Source organism: Alnus glutinosa, chromosome 7 (assembly GCF_958979055.1).
Source record: "Alnus glutinosa chromosome 7, dhAlnGlut1.1, whole genome shotgun sequence".
Taxonomy (NCBI): domain Eukaryota; kingdom Viridiplantae; phylum Streptophyta; class Magnoliopsida; order Fagales; family Betulaceae; genus Alnus; species Alnus glutinosa.
This window is the reverse complement of record NC_084892.1, coordinates 15,922,433-15,936,725: the sequence shown is the minus strand read 5'-3', so window position 1 is coordinate 15,936,725 and position 14,293 is coordinate 15,922,433.

Genomic DNA, 14,293 nt, shown 5'->3' with positions numbered 1-14,293 from the left:
ATTCCTAGCAAGGAAAGAAAATAAAGTCCAAATCAATTCCTAGCAAGGAAAGAAAATAAATAAAGATCTTAGGTAGGTAAAGAAAATAAGTCTTGCAATCCAATCCTTCTAAATTAACGAACAATCTCAGCAGTTCTTAGCCTTGACCGGATCCTTCTAGAACTTGAATCAAGATGACAATTCTTTGTTGCCCACGTGGATCATGCTCAATGGGCCTCCCCGAATTTGCTTGAGCCCATAACTCTTGGATGAGTCCGTTGAGCACATCCTTGAACTTCTTTGCTCGTGCTCTCGTAACTGGCCCAATTGGTACTTGAACGAGATCCTTCAAAGCGGTGCCTTGATCTCCATCATTCCCCTCCTCTTGAAAAGGATTTGCCCTCAAATCATCACCTACATCAAAAGGACTCAAATCAGTAACATTAAAAGTGGTACTGACATTGTACTCACCAGGTAAATCTAGCTTGTAAGCGTTGTCATTGATACGCTCGAGGACTTGAAAAGGGCCATCTCCTCTTAGGAGCAATTTGGAACGTCTTTTCACCGGGAATCTTTCTTTTCTCATATGCAGCCAAACCCAATCTCCGAGTTCAAAAACCAGGTTGAGACGTCCCTTTTTGGCTTGTGTGGCATATTGTTCTGTTCTTCGCTCAATGTTGAGTCTTGCATTCTCTTGTTCTTCTCCCCACCGAAATCCAACGTTCTTCTTGATCACTTCGGTAAGCGGTGCGGCTAAGCTACTGAAGTCCTTCACGAACCGCCAGTAGAAACTAGTAAGTCCATGAAAACTACGAACATTACCTACACTTGTGGGGCTCGGCCAATCTTGGATTGCACGTACCTTCTCCTCATCAACCTGTATACCTTGTGCACTAACAACAAATCCCAAAAATACAAGCTTATCGGTGTAAAAAGTGCACTTCTTTAAATTAGCAAACAACTTTTCTTTCCTTAGCACATCTAAAACGGATTTCAAATGTACTACATGATCGTCTATGTTCTTGCTATAAATGAGTATATCATCAAAATAGACAACAACAAATCTGCCTATAAATGCACGCAAAACATGGTTCATAAGTCTCATAAAGGTGCTCGGAGCATTAGTCAAACCAAAAGGCATAACTAACCATTCATTCAAACCATATTTTGTTTTAAAGGCGGTTTTCCATTCATCTCCTTCTTTTATCCTAATTTGATGATAACCACTTTTTAAATCAATCTTAGAAAATATGCAAGAACCATGCAGCTCATCTAACATATCATCTAAGCGTGGGATAGGATGACGATACTTTACCGTTATGTTGTTGATGGCTCGGCAATCAACGCACATTCTCCACGTCCCATCCTTCTTATGTACAAGCAAGACCGGAACCGCACATGGGCTCATGCTCTCCCTCACGTGCCCTTTCTCCAACAATTCACTTACCTGCCGTTGAAGCTCCTTTGTCTCCTCGGGATTGCTCCTTTAAGCTAGTCGGTTTGGGATGGTTGCACCGGGAACTAAATCAATTTGATGTTCAATCCCTCGGATTGGAGGTAACCCATGTGGTGTTTCCTCGGGGAAGACATCCTCGTACTCCTGCAAAAGAGAAACAATAGAACTAGGCATGATGGAAACCAAGGAGCTGGACATGCTGATCATACACATGGGAATGGGGCTGAAGTTGTGCAAGACCCTTTGTCACTTCCTAGTGGCCCAATTACAAGACTTAGAGCCAAACGTTTCAAGGAAGCACTAAATGGGCTAATCCAAGAGAATTGGGCTGATTCTAAAAAGACCAAGATGGGCTCAAATAATAATCAAGGCTTAGTCCATGTCATCAAAGCAGTTGAAGAGGATAATTAGCACGCAAAAACGTGACCAGCTTGGTTTGACCATTAAAGGGTGTGAACTCGTTGAGTTTCAAGGATATTAAATAGGGGAATGAACTTGGTCTTGGCTGGTTATGAATTTAGTCATTTAGTTATTTTGGTTGCCTCTAGAAGTCCAAAGAGACCTAAAAATATTGGGACTTGTTTATGTTGGCACTTGTGTTGCTTTTAAAGCTATAATTAAGACTTTTCCTATTCTTGGAGGGTTGTTCCAAGTATATATATGGGCATAACGAATTTTGTAAGGGATATAGAATTTTGTTTTCAGAAAATTATTATTGTGAGGTCTTGTGTTCCTCTTCGTTCTTGAAAGAACTTTTTGAGCTTATCAAGTTAATCTTGTGGCGTTCAAACAACCAAACTTATCACCTTGATTCTTGAAGAGATTCAGATTCTTGGTGTGGCGTTTCAATCCTTCGTAGTCTTGGTTTCTCATCTAGTTAGGTGACGGGTCAAGCCTCAACAATTCTTGTCTACACGATCTTGGGGTTTCAAACCATCATTGCTATCGGGTTTCATCACATTTGTTGGTGGAGTTCATATCAAGGCAAAGCGAGGTCAAGTTCGTTATTGTTTAAAAGTGCCTCTTTGTACAAAAGTACAATCATCAGCTGTTTTGAAAACATTGCCCGCTTGATCTCACTCACTTTTGCATAAAAATTCTTTTGTTTTCTCTCTGATTTTCTCTCAAGGGCCGAACTTTGATTTTCTTTCTCTCTCTCATTTTTCTCGGCCTCTCTCTGTTTTTCACTCTTTTTCTTTTGCTCACTCTCTTTCTTTTGATCACTCTCCTTTTGTAATCTCACTTGATCCTCGTATACTTGCTGCGGTGTCAATGGTACAAGAGTGATTGATCGTTGATTAAGTACACAAAAGAATACTTGTTCGTAAAGCCATCATGCTTCACTTGCCTATCGAATTGCCATGGACGCCCTAGCAATAAGTGTCCCGCCTGCATCGGTACTACATCACACAACACTTCATCTTCATATTTACCGATTCGAAATGCAACTAACACTTGCTTGTTCACCCTTATCTCACCACTATCATTTAGCCATTGCAACTTGTACGGTCTAGGATGTTTTATCATGGGCCATCCCAATTTCTCCACCATAATTGTGCTTGCAACAGTAGTACAACTACCACCATCAATAATCACACTAAATACCTTGTCTTTAACGTAGCACCTTGTGTGAAAGATGTTCTCCCGCTGTACTTCATCAACTCCTTTTGCTTGCAAGCTCAATGCTCTTCTCGCCACCAATATCAATGCGTCAGGGGCTAAATACTCCTCATCGAAAACATCCTCCAATGACGGCATGTTGTCGGTGTCGAAATCTTCATTATCGGTCACAATTTCTCCATTGGCTTGCAACACCATGGCTTGCTTGTTTGGACATTGACTTGCTATCTGGCCCCTGCCTTGACATCTAAAACACTTAATATCACGATTCCTAGAGGTAGAGGCTTCGGTTTTACCTTGAGGAACGTGGCTGGTGGTCACGGACTTGGGCTCGGGTTTGGGCGTTTGTGACTTGTCCAGCGGCTTGGCATGACTCGATTTCCAAGAGGTAGAACTAGAGTTATGGCCTGCACATGTCCCACTCCCTCTCTTGAGTTGTTGTTCCACTTTGATAGCCATATGCACCATATCTTCCAATTCCACATAATGTTGCATCTCTACCTTATCATGGATCTCCCGGTTTAAGCCAAGTAAAAATCTAGCCATTGTAGCCTCCCGATCTTCCTCTAAATTAGCACGGATCATAGCAATCTCCATCTCCTTGTAGTAATCCTCTACGCTTCGACTCCCTTGTCTAAGACCTTGTAGCCTTTTGTACAACTCTCGGTAGTAGTAACTTGGAACGAACCGTTTTCTCATCACTACTTTCATCTCCTCCCATGTGTCTATTGGGCGTTCTCTATTCTGCCTCCTGTTTATCACAAGCTGATCCCACCAAGTAATAGCATATTCAGAAAATTCAATCACAGCTAATTTTACCTTCTTTGTCTCGGAGCAGTTGTGACAATCAAACACGAACTCCATCTTCTTCTCCCATTCAAGATATGCCTCAGGATCAGATCTACCTTGAAAGGACGGAATCTTCATCTTAATACCACCCAAGTTGTTATCTTCACGATTCCTAGCTTCTCTAAATCTTCCTCCAGGTCTCCTATTGTTAACAATGGAACCCCGATCTTCTTCTTCATCAAAACCAGACCCATAACGCTCTTCATCCTCCTCCCTCGGTGGAACTCTTTCCCTTCTACGAAAATTACGACCGTGTTGTGGTTGCTCCTCACGTCTATTCTCCATTTGATCTATCCGTTCGTGAACCTGCTCCATCTCCATCTTCATCACTCGCCTCATCTCAATCATCATGGCCTCCATAAATATTTTCGGATCGGCCAATTTTGTATCACCTTCGACAATGCTCTTACCACTATCGTGAGACATGATTGCTGCAAAACAAAGGTTAGAAAGAAAAAAAGATCCACACAAATCACTCCCTTACGTGTTTACACTCAAGAAGGTGGATCACTCTCCACTCGTGTTTCACTCAAAATAATATGGCTTTTACCCTCTGATGTTCTCACCACTCTTGCCTTTTTCCACTCAATAATTCTCTCTTAGTTCTTTTGAAACTAAACAAACAACTCAAAATTTCCAGCAACAATTCACCCAGAAACTACTCAAGGAATTTCAGATTTGAACACAAGGAATATGGAAATATTCAGATTAGAAATAGAAGGAATATGACAGTTTGGAATTTTGGAAGCACAGAATAATGATTTTTTTTATTTTTATTTATTTATTTTTTTTTCTAGTCACAAGCAGCAATAATAATTGTAATTGCCAAAAACGATTGATCAGATTTCAACAAGCACATGAAACTATACAAAGGACAATTGAAAGCGACATGTAATTCAAAGATGGAAGTTGCAGATATGGAAAGAAAATCCAAAACTTGAAATTATTGATCTGAAAATTAAAGCAAAGATTCGCGTAATCAATTAAGAATGGAATTCAAATCTGAAAATTTCAAATCTGAAAAATTAAAGCAAAGATTCGCGAAAATCACAAATCTGAATTTTGACACGATTTTTTTTTTTTTTTTTTTTTGATGATTAGCAACTGGCTTTTAAGAATAATGAAATAAAATTTCAAAATAGTGATGTGAAGGGATATGCAAACCTGAACTAGAAACTGAGCTCTGATACCAAATGATGTGAACCCCGTCAAGAATAACGAGACCCAACAACGAAAGGGAACCCAAGACCGTTCTAAGGACAGATTCGAATGGAAAAACCTCGACCTGTTGTTTATGACAAACAAGAACCTCGGTATAAGGAAGACGCCACAAACGGTGGTGGAAATTCCGTTTGATAAGTCGAGATGAACGCCACGGGAAATCCCGATAAGTTCGAGTAGTTCTTCAAAGAACCAAAGAGAATAAAACCTCACAAGTTTTATGAATCATCAATGTCCCCCTCGATTACATGGTAGGTACACCTATTTATACAAGAAAATTACTTGTGGAGAAAGTAGTTCTAATCCTAATAAGTAAACAAATCAATTCCTAGCAAGGAAAGAAAATAAATAAAGATCTTAGGTAGGTAAAGAAAATAAGTCTTGCAATCCGATCCTTCTAAATTAACGAACAATCTCAGCAGTTCTTAGCCTTGACCGGATCCTTCTAGAACTTGAATCAAGATGACAATTCTTTGTTGCCCACGTGGATCATGCTCAATGGGCCTCCCCGAATTTGCTTGAGCCCATAACTCTTGGATGAGTCCGTTGAGCACATCCTTGAATTTCTTTGCTCGTGCTCTCGTAACCGGCCCAATTGGTACTTGAACGAGATCCTTCAAAGCGGTGCCTTGATCTCCATCAGTGATTGGCAGGTACAAATCGCTGCTGAGGTCGCTGATGCTGAGATGCCTGGTGCCAAGGTGCATGAGACCAAGGAGCATGATGCCTTGGTGCTTGCCTCCATGGAGCTTGATACCATGGAGTCTGATGCTGAGTCAGAGGTCTAGTGCCATGATTAGCTTGTCTGGGCACTTCTTTCTTGGCCTTCGCCTTTTGTGCTTTAAGGAGAGAGCATTGGGGTCGGACATGCCCACTCAGACAGTATAGTGGTGGCATATAGGAGATCTTCTGATGGAATGAGGCTTCTGAGTGCCTGGAACATCATCATTGATCTTGTCCTTTCCTTTGTCTTCAGCAATGGGGGGAGGCTTTGGGGCTGCAGGTTTGACAAATACAGTCTTGGAAGTAGGGCTACATACCCGAGACCAGTCTTATCGGTTGGGCTCTTCTGAATGGACAGCATACGAGTCAGCTTTTAATCAGTGACTCTTTCTAATTGGAGTTGTGTCTCTAGTAGCTTTTCCTCGAGCTCTTGAATTGTAATACCCAAATTTTAAGACAGGACGCCTTAAAAAGAATTTAAAACCAGAGGTGATTAATCGCTCGATCGACCACTTCTACCGATCGACCGACTTATTTCTCTAACATCGCTTGATCGACAATATCTATCGCTCGATCGACCTGTCAATTGATAATCGCTCGATCGAGTTTAAAATCGCTTGATCGACATTATTCTGATAATTGTATCTTTATGTGCCATTTGTTCCAAAACCTAAATATTTAGTAAATTGGTTGGAATAATAATATGAGAATATTTTGTGAAATAATATCATTGATATATAATATTATTTTGAAATATTTATTGTACAAGATATTATTTTGATCTAATATTATTTAGTATAATAATATCATTAGTGTAATAATGTTATTTAAAAATTAACATTATTTATAAAATAAACTGGACTTAAAACGGGTTTAAAATTATACCCTAACGAGTTATTAAATGAAAAAGATTTTATATAAAGATACTCATGATTATTAATGATTAGTTTTATTAAAAAGTAACTCTAGTTAATTTAACTAGATAAAAGTTAACCATAGATTAACTAGATATTTTTAAAAGTTAACTAAGGTTAGTCTAACTAAGGTAAATTTAACCATGAGTTAATCCGATATTTTACTTTTAACTCAGATTAATTCAACTATAGTAAAAATTAACCATAGTTTGTTACCTCTATAAATTAAACCCACTTCTCTTTCAACAAAATTTGCACCACTCAGTTTAATTCACTGAGTTTTCCTTCTTTTCTCTCTTTATTTCTTCTTCCTTTCTCCTTCTTCTCTTTACTCATTCCTTATCTTCTCCATCCGAGTCTCCGATAAGGAGATGATCGTTGGGGAGAATGGAGGATCAGGGAGAGAGAGAGAGATGAAAGGCAGAGACTAGAGCCAGAGAAAGGAAAGACCCGATCCTTTTTTCCCTTTATTGTTCTTTCTTCTTTCCCTTCTTTCTTCTTCTCCTTTTCTGTTCTTCTTTCTTCTCCTCTTTTCTGAGACCGAGAGACCAAAGAGAGAGAGAAGCCGAGAGAGAGAGAGAGAGAGAGAGAGAGAGAGAGGGAGAGATCGTGAGAGAGAGAATAAGAGATCGAGAGATTGAGAGAGCGTTAGAGGGAGGAGCCGAGAGTGAAACCTAGAGAAGAAGCCGGGAGAGGCTGATCCTCGGTGGGCAGGTGATTGTCACCAGCGGGGTAGAGGGCTGATCGGAGGCCGATCCTCCGGTGGGTGGTACTGGGCTTCAGCGATGAGCCAGAGGCGCTATTCTGGCCGGTCCCAGTGGTGATTTTCGGCGAGTCGACTCCAGTGGAACGGGGGACACGATTTCCGACGACCCGAGTCCGTTTTCAGGCGAACAGAGGCACGATTCCGGTGGGGAATTTCTGGTAGTTTCGGAGTAAATCTTCAAGGTGATTTCTTAAGATCCTATTGTGAATTATTGATTTAAATTGATCAATGGGTATTTTTGTGGGTTCAACCGAATGGGTTTCTTGTTGGGTTTATTGACGATTTTGAGCTGTAGTAGTCTTTGGCCGTGTTCTCTGTTGTGGATTTGGCCGTATGTGGGTGGTTTTGTTTGGTTGGGTCTCGGTAGTTTAGCCGAATCCCCTGTTCCTTGTTGAACTACGGTGCTCCCTGTTTTGGTTGATTTTCAGAATACCCAGCAAGGATCCCCTAGTGTGGATTCAATTGATTGATTGTGTGTGTGTTTTGGAAAGGTTGGCCGTGTGATTGTTGGTTGGGTATGAACTAATTACCCGGTTACTTAGTATTTGGACTGTTGGGTTTGGATGTTTGGAGTTTAATGTTTTGAATGGAACCATGTAGTTTAAGGCAAGTGTTCTTGTGGATGTTTTAGTCATATTTTAGAATTAAGTATTTAGTTATGGGTATTTGGAGAATTTATAATAGTCTAGTATTAATTTTATTTAAATGTAGGTTTGTATTTTTAAGTATCTTCATATTATGGAAGTAAAAAGGAAATAACTAGGTGTGTTAGAAGGTTTTAGTTATTTTTGAGTAAATGATAAATACTTTATAAGGATTTTTAATACGGCTATAAAAGTGACAAATTAGATGTTTGGAAAAGAGAACTGATACTGATATTCTTTATACAAATATATATTTATTGCAGAGAATAAGCTATTGTAACGACCCGCTTTTTACAAAAAAACGTAAGTAATTATATCTGGATAATTACGTGTCATTAACCATTCAGAGACGATAAATCTGGCAGCGGAAAATATGAATATCTTTTTTTTCTTTATAACCATCAAGGACAACTCCCTTACTATACATTTAGAGCTTTAACTGACATCCACTAGAAATACATTAAAAGTCTTTCACACTAATTACAAAGAAACATGTGTCACAAATGACACCACAACATACATGGAAAGTTTACTAAATACAAATAAATCCTTAAACATGTTACATACAAGAGTACAAACATTGATAAGTATAAAGCACTAAATCCTAACTACAATAGCTTTAAATCTCTTAAACTAGCAGTTAATCCAATCCATAATCTTCAGAACCTGCGCAAACATCTATGAGAAAGTGGTTACAGCCACAATCCCATAGTTCCATAAGTGAGCTAACTGTCATTCAACAACATTATGATTTATGCGTTATTTAAGGAACAGAGATATGACATAATGATGTAGTGATAGTTTTCTATGCAAAGTTTAACAGTTTAATATAGTCATGACACTCCACTCATATAAGGGCCGTACCCCCGGTCAGCGTATTCGAGACGTTCGATGACGTGTCCCCTGCATTACTTTTTATTAGCATGGTTTCCGCACTAGCAGAGTACGTCCCACGTCACTCCACTAGTACTTTGAGAGACAGTAGCAATCAATATGAATTATTGGGTTTTCGGTTCCAGGCACTATTCCAATCCTGAACCTTTGGGAGACGATAGCACCCAATATTAATAGGTTAATTATTAAATGTATGCAATGATCAATCACACGCATCCAATTAAAATAAAACATAAACACAATACTATTGAAATCCAAATCTACCCTTAGTAAGTAATTTATACTTACAGCCCTTTTGTGCAGTCATAGTTCATCATCTGCATCAATACATATATATATATATATATATATATATATGCATAGAAGGTTAATATCATTTCTTTTAGAAATTCATGCCTAAACATGAACCCTAAAGTCACATATATGCATACATAGAAGCAATCATCTTTTCAATTGCAAAGTCATTTACATATATTAACACTTAACATCACATGGTTCATTCTCAATATTATTTTTCAACAATGGCACCTAAACCTATTTTCTGTAAAAATAATAACACTTCTAACAAGACCTAGTCATTTCTAGGGAACATCAATCAAATCACCAAACCAATTAACAAAACATCTATTTTGAAACATATTAACTCTAACAATTATTTCAACTAACATATATTAAAGAAATCACAGTAAAACAGCATGCTCAATTTCCATAACACTTAATCTTTAAAACAATGCATTACATGATTAAACTCATAAAATCATTCTTTAATTCTAGAGTTTTACAACTAATCAAGCACTTAGTTTAAACAACATCACTCATTAATTATCAATAATCAAACATAATCAATACCCTAAAATATTATACAATTCTAGGTTTCACTAATACATATCAATCATCAATAATAAGACACAAGCCCATTTAATTACAATAAGGAATTCTTAATAAAAATTAGTTTAAACCAAACATGACAAGGCACAACAATTCATGCTTCACATAGATCGGGTCAACACATGATATATGACTTAACCTTAAATGGCCAAATAATAATAATACACACAAATATCTAGCCAATACATATCCAATTTAAACAACCTAAAACAAATCTCTAAAACACCCATTTGGCCAACATAGGAAATCTATTCTTTAAAATTCATCACTGCTCCGGTACTAAAATACCAATACACTCAAATATTCATTCAACAATAATTCTAGCTTCTAAAATTATCACAAGCCATCTAACCAAAACTCAAATCCACAACCCCCAATTCAATACCCATAGCCACTGCCGACACATAACCGGCCAGAACAGGAATACAAGACAGGGAATTCAACATCCAAAAATACCCCATCATTAATCCATAAAAAACCCCCAAAATCATCAAACCCTAATTCAACAATAATCAAATCAATCCTCAAAATAAATCATCATAGGTTATAAGAAATTACCCCAAGGATTTTCATAGCAAATCCACCGAAATTCGCCACTGATTCCGCTGGAAAACGCACAGGAAGAACCGGGTCTTCCCTCGGGTCTTCGAGTCACAAATTCGGGTTCTGGGTCACGGGGCTTCGGGGTTCAGCTGGGTTGCACACACGAGTCACGGGCTTACCGGAAACCGCTAGTGGGACCGCCGGACATGGAGGATCGGACCTCTGGAAGGATCGGGTCACACGGGTTCTCCCGGATTCGTCGGTTTTGGCTCGCGGGTCGCAGGCCCAAGCTCCTGGGTTCGTCAGTTTCAGCGTCCTAGGCACCACCGGAGTCAACCCACCGGTAGCATCGGTCGGAAATCGAGTCACCGGCGTTCCTTGGGTTTCGGGTTCGGCTCCCTCTCTCCCGATCTTTGACTCTCCCTCTCCCGATCTCTCGGTCTCTCTGTCTCTCTCGACATCTCTCTCTCTCTATCCCTCAAGTCTCTCCCTCAATCTCCGGCTCTCACTCTCTCTGTCTCACTGTGTTCGTGCGAGAAGAAAGAAAGAAGAAGAAAGAAGAAAGAACGAAGAACAGAGAAGAAAGAAATAAAGAAGAGAGGTGCGTGGGATTTAATGAGAGAGGGGGATTTATTTTATAAAAATATAAGATATTATTTTTTTTGTAATCATTACGTTTTAGTGAAACATCCACCGATATTTTGCACAAAACTTAGTTAAGTTTTTACAAAATATCTTCCATAAAAATATCAATATCTGTTGATATTTTTATATTGGTCTTTTACCATTATGTATAATTCCTTAAAATTATGAACTAAGTCCGTTTTGATTCTAGTTCTTTTCATTGTCAATATTAGTATCTCAATAATATTTTAACACTATAAATACATACCAAATATATATTGCACAATAATATTATACGCAGTGAATATTACACATTAATATTATTTATCAATATTATTATGCCAATTAGTCCACTGAATAATTCGGTCAGTCTATTAAATAGCCCTGTAATATTATTAAACTTTATCAGAGTTTAATAATATTATTCTTTATTTATAAAATCATGGTTTATAAATAATAAGACCAATGAATATTTATTTTCATAAATATCCATGTATTCCTCATTATTTATCGGTGATTAAAATATCGGTGATTAAGCCGTTCGAGCGTCGAGTCTTGAGAATCGAACGTCAATTCTAGACTTGTCTATTTTATTCAGTCTTAGATTCTAATTTAAGATATTTATTTTATTTCTTAAAATCTGGGGCGCTACATCCCTCCCCCCTTAACAGAATTTCGTCATCGAAATTTGTAAACTATGCAATGCATAAAGTATAAAGTTTACACTAAAGGAAGATTTAGATCTCTAAATCGAGCGATTCAGATTTTAAGACAACACTCGTTGTTAAACATGGACTATATATTACTTCTAATCTTAGAAATATTCTACAGATGAAAATAAAACACAAGCCAAATATTCTACATGATATCATTACATCATGATATCATTACATCATATTTCTACATGATGTAGAAATATTCTACATGATATCATTACATCATACAACCTTAACCAGTATGGTTAACATTTAACTTTCACCATCCACATCGTTTCCATTTCTCTGCTTCAACGTAACGGTCTGCTCTTATCATAGACCTCGTCTTTTGTTCGTCCGTATAGCAGTACCTGATTAGATCATTGTACCTCTAAATACCTCAAGTAAGATACTGGAATTTAACCTTATCTTTTATTGTTAAAATTCCATCTTATGTTATTGAAATTCCAGTTCCCAATTCTAGGGAAGAAACTAATTCAGATTCCAACGTCTCCGATTAGAGTACGTCCTTAGTCATCAATAGGGATCGGAGTTTCCTTCCATCAGGAAATCGTCTAACATAAGTCTGGGTCTAGCCATTCCTATCCTTAAGTAGAAGGTAGTCATTAGTTCTCAGACCTCAAACATGTAAATTATATCATGGGAGATCACACTAAGCATCAAAATATAAATCAAGATATAGTTTACCTCAATTATTCTTAATTGCTGCTTAGTGGAAGACTAAAATAAATTCCTCAAGTAAATTCTTAGTCTATATAATTCTCCAATGTTCAAATAGGTAGCTATCTCCTCTAATCAATTAGATTGATCTCTCATAGCTCAGAAATTGGTTTTGACTGTAACTTGTATTACATCATAAGCACAATCGAAATTACCCCTCTAAAATCATGACATTATCAACTGAGGTGTAAAGTTTAAATCAAATCATACAAATGACCCTTACTTGGAAAGATCTTGTGTCTCTTATCCACAAAAAGGGTGTAAGAAAATAATGTCTCATAATCTTATCTTCAAATTAGTCCATAGACTTCAATTCATAATTTAGGCATTATCCTCACATTCCATTACAAGGTTTAACCTCAAATATGGTTCAGCTAGTAATCAGACATTCACTTAATATCTAATTCGTTAAATCAATCATCTCCAAAATCAATGTGGTATCAACATCGAATATCACAATCAGCTACTATGATCCTGGGACCTGTGAGTTATGGGCCCACCACGCTTCCGCTGCGCTGCTCTGATTTAGAAATAACTTTCTTTATCTATCATGTAGCATTTCTCACTTTCTAAAAATTCAACTAGGCATCGATATACATGGCGTATCATGACCTATTCTCCATAACTGATCATCGTGTCACAAAATGAGCTTAACATAATCAATCCGCAAACTCGATTTTACTCCAAGTGACCTCGAAGATAGATTTTAATTTCACACATTGTTTTCCAACAATGAACATTCAAAAGGTTATCAATATCCTCACATCATATCTTTCGAATTTAACATCAGATAGTTACATAAAAGATATATAACTATCATTAGAATTCCAATCTTTGGCTGACATTATAAAATCAGTATGTAACCATTTAAGAACCTCAAATTCAGCTAATACAAAATCATTAGCAAACCTCAATTAACTCTCGTTAATTCATCATATCGGTTTATCTACAATGATATCATGGGATCATCAATTCATTTGTACTAAATATGAAACTGCTTTTATTATGAAATGATTTTCAAAATGAGGAAAAATGTTTTAAGAATAAACTTTCAATATTTGTTACCTTGATTGCAAAAAATAAAGTTTAGATATAATAAAACATCTTAAGGATGAAATTTTGGGAAAATGATAACTATATCGTATTTACATTCGTATATCTATTGTTTAAAAAAAACAAATCTGTTGAATAAGAGGAAATCAAACTCTTATCCTAGAAAGAGAATTAATACGTTAGTAAAATATTTTCAAAAGATTTTGAAAAATAATGAGAAGTACTCATTCATGTATTACTAATATGTTTCAAAAGGATTTTGAAATATGCTTTAAAAAGATTTTGGAAAACAATGGAGTCTTTATAAAAATAAAGGTTTAAGCTTTTAAGATGTGTATCTTAAAATATGTATGATACATAATACCGCTACATACCCGAGACCAGTCTTGTCGGTTGGGCTCTTCTGAATGGACAGCATACGAGTCAGCTTTTAATCAGTGACTCTTTCTAATTGGAGCTGTGTCTCTAGTAGCTTTTCCTCGAGCTCTTGAATTGTAATACCCAGATTTTAAGACAGGACGCCTTAAATAGAATTTAAAACCCGAGGTGATTAATCACTCGATCGACCACTTCTACCGATCGATCAACTTATTTCTCTATCATCGCTCGATCGACCTGTCAGTTGATAATTGCTCGATCGACTTTAAAATCGCTCGATCGACATTATTCTGATAATTGTATCT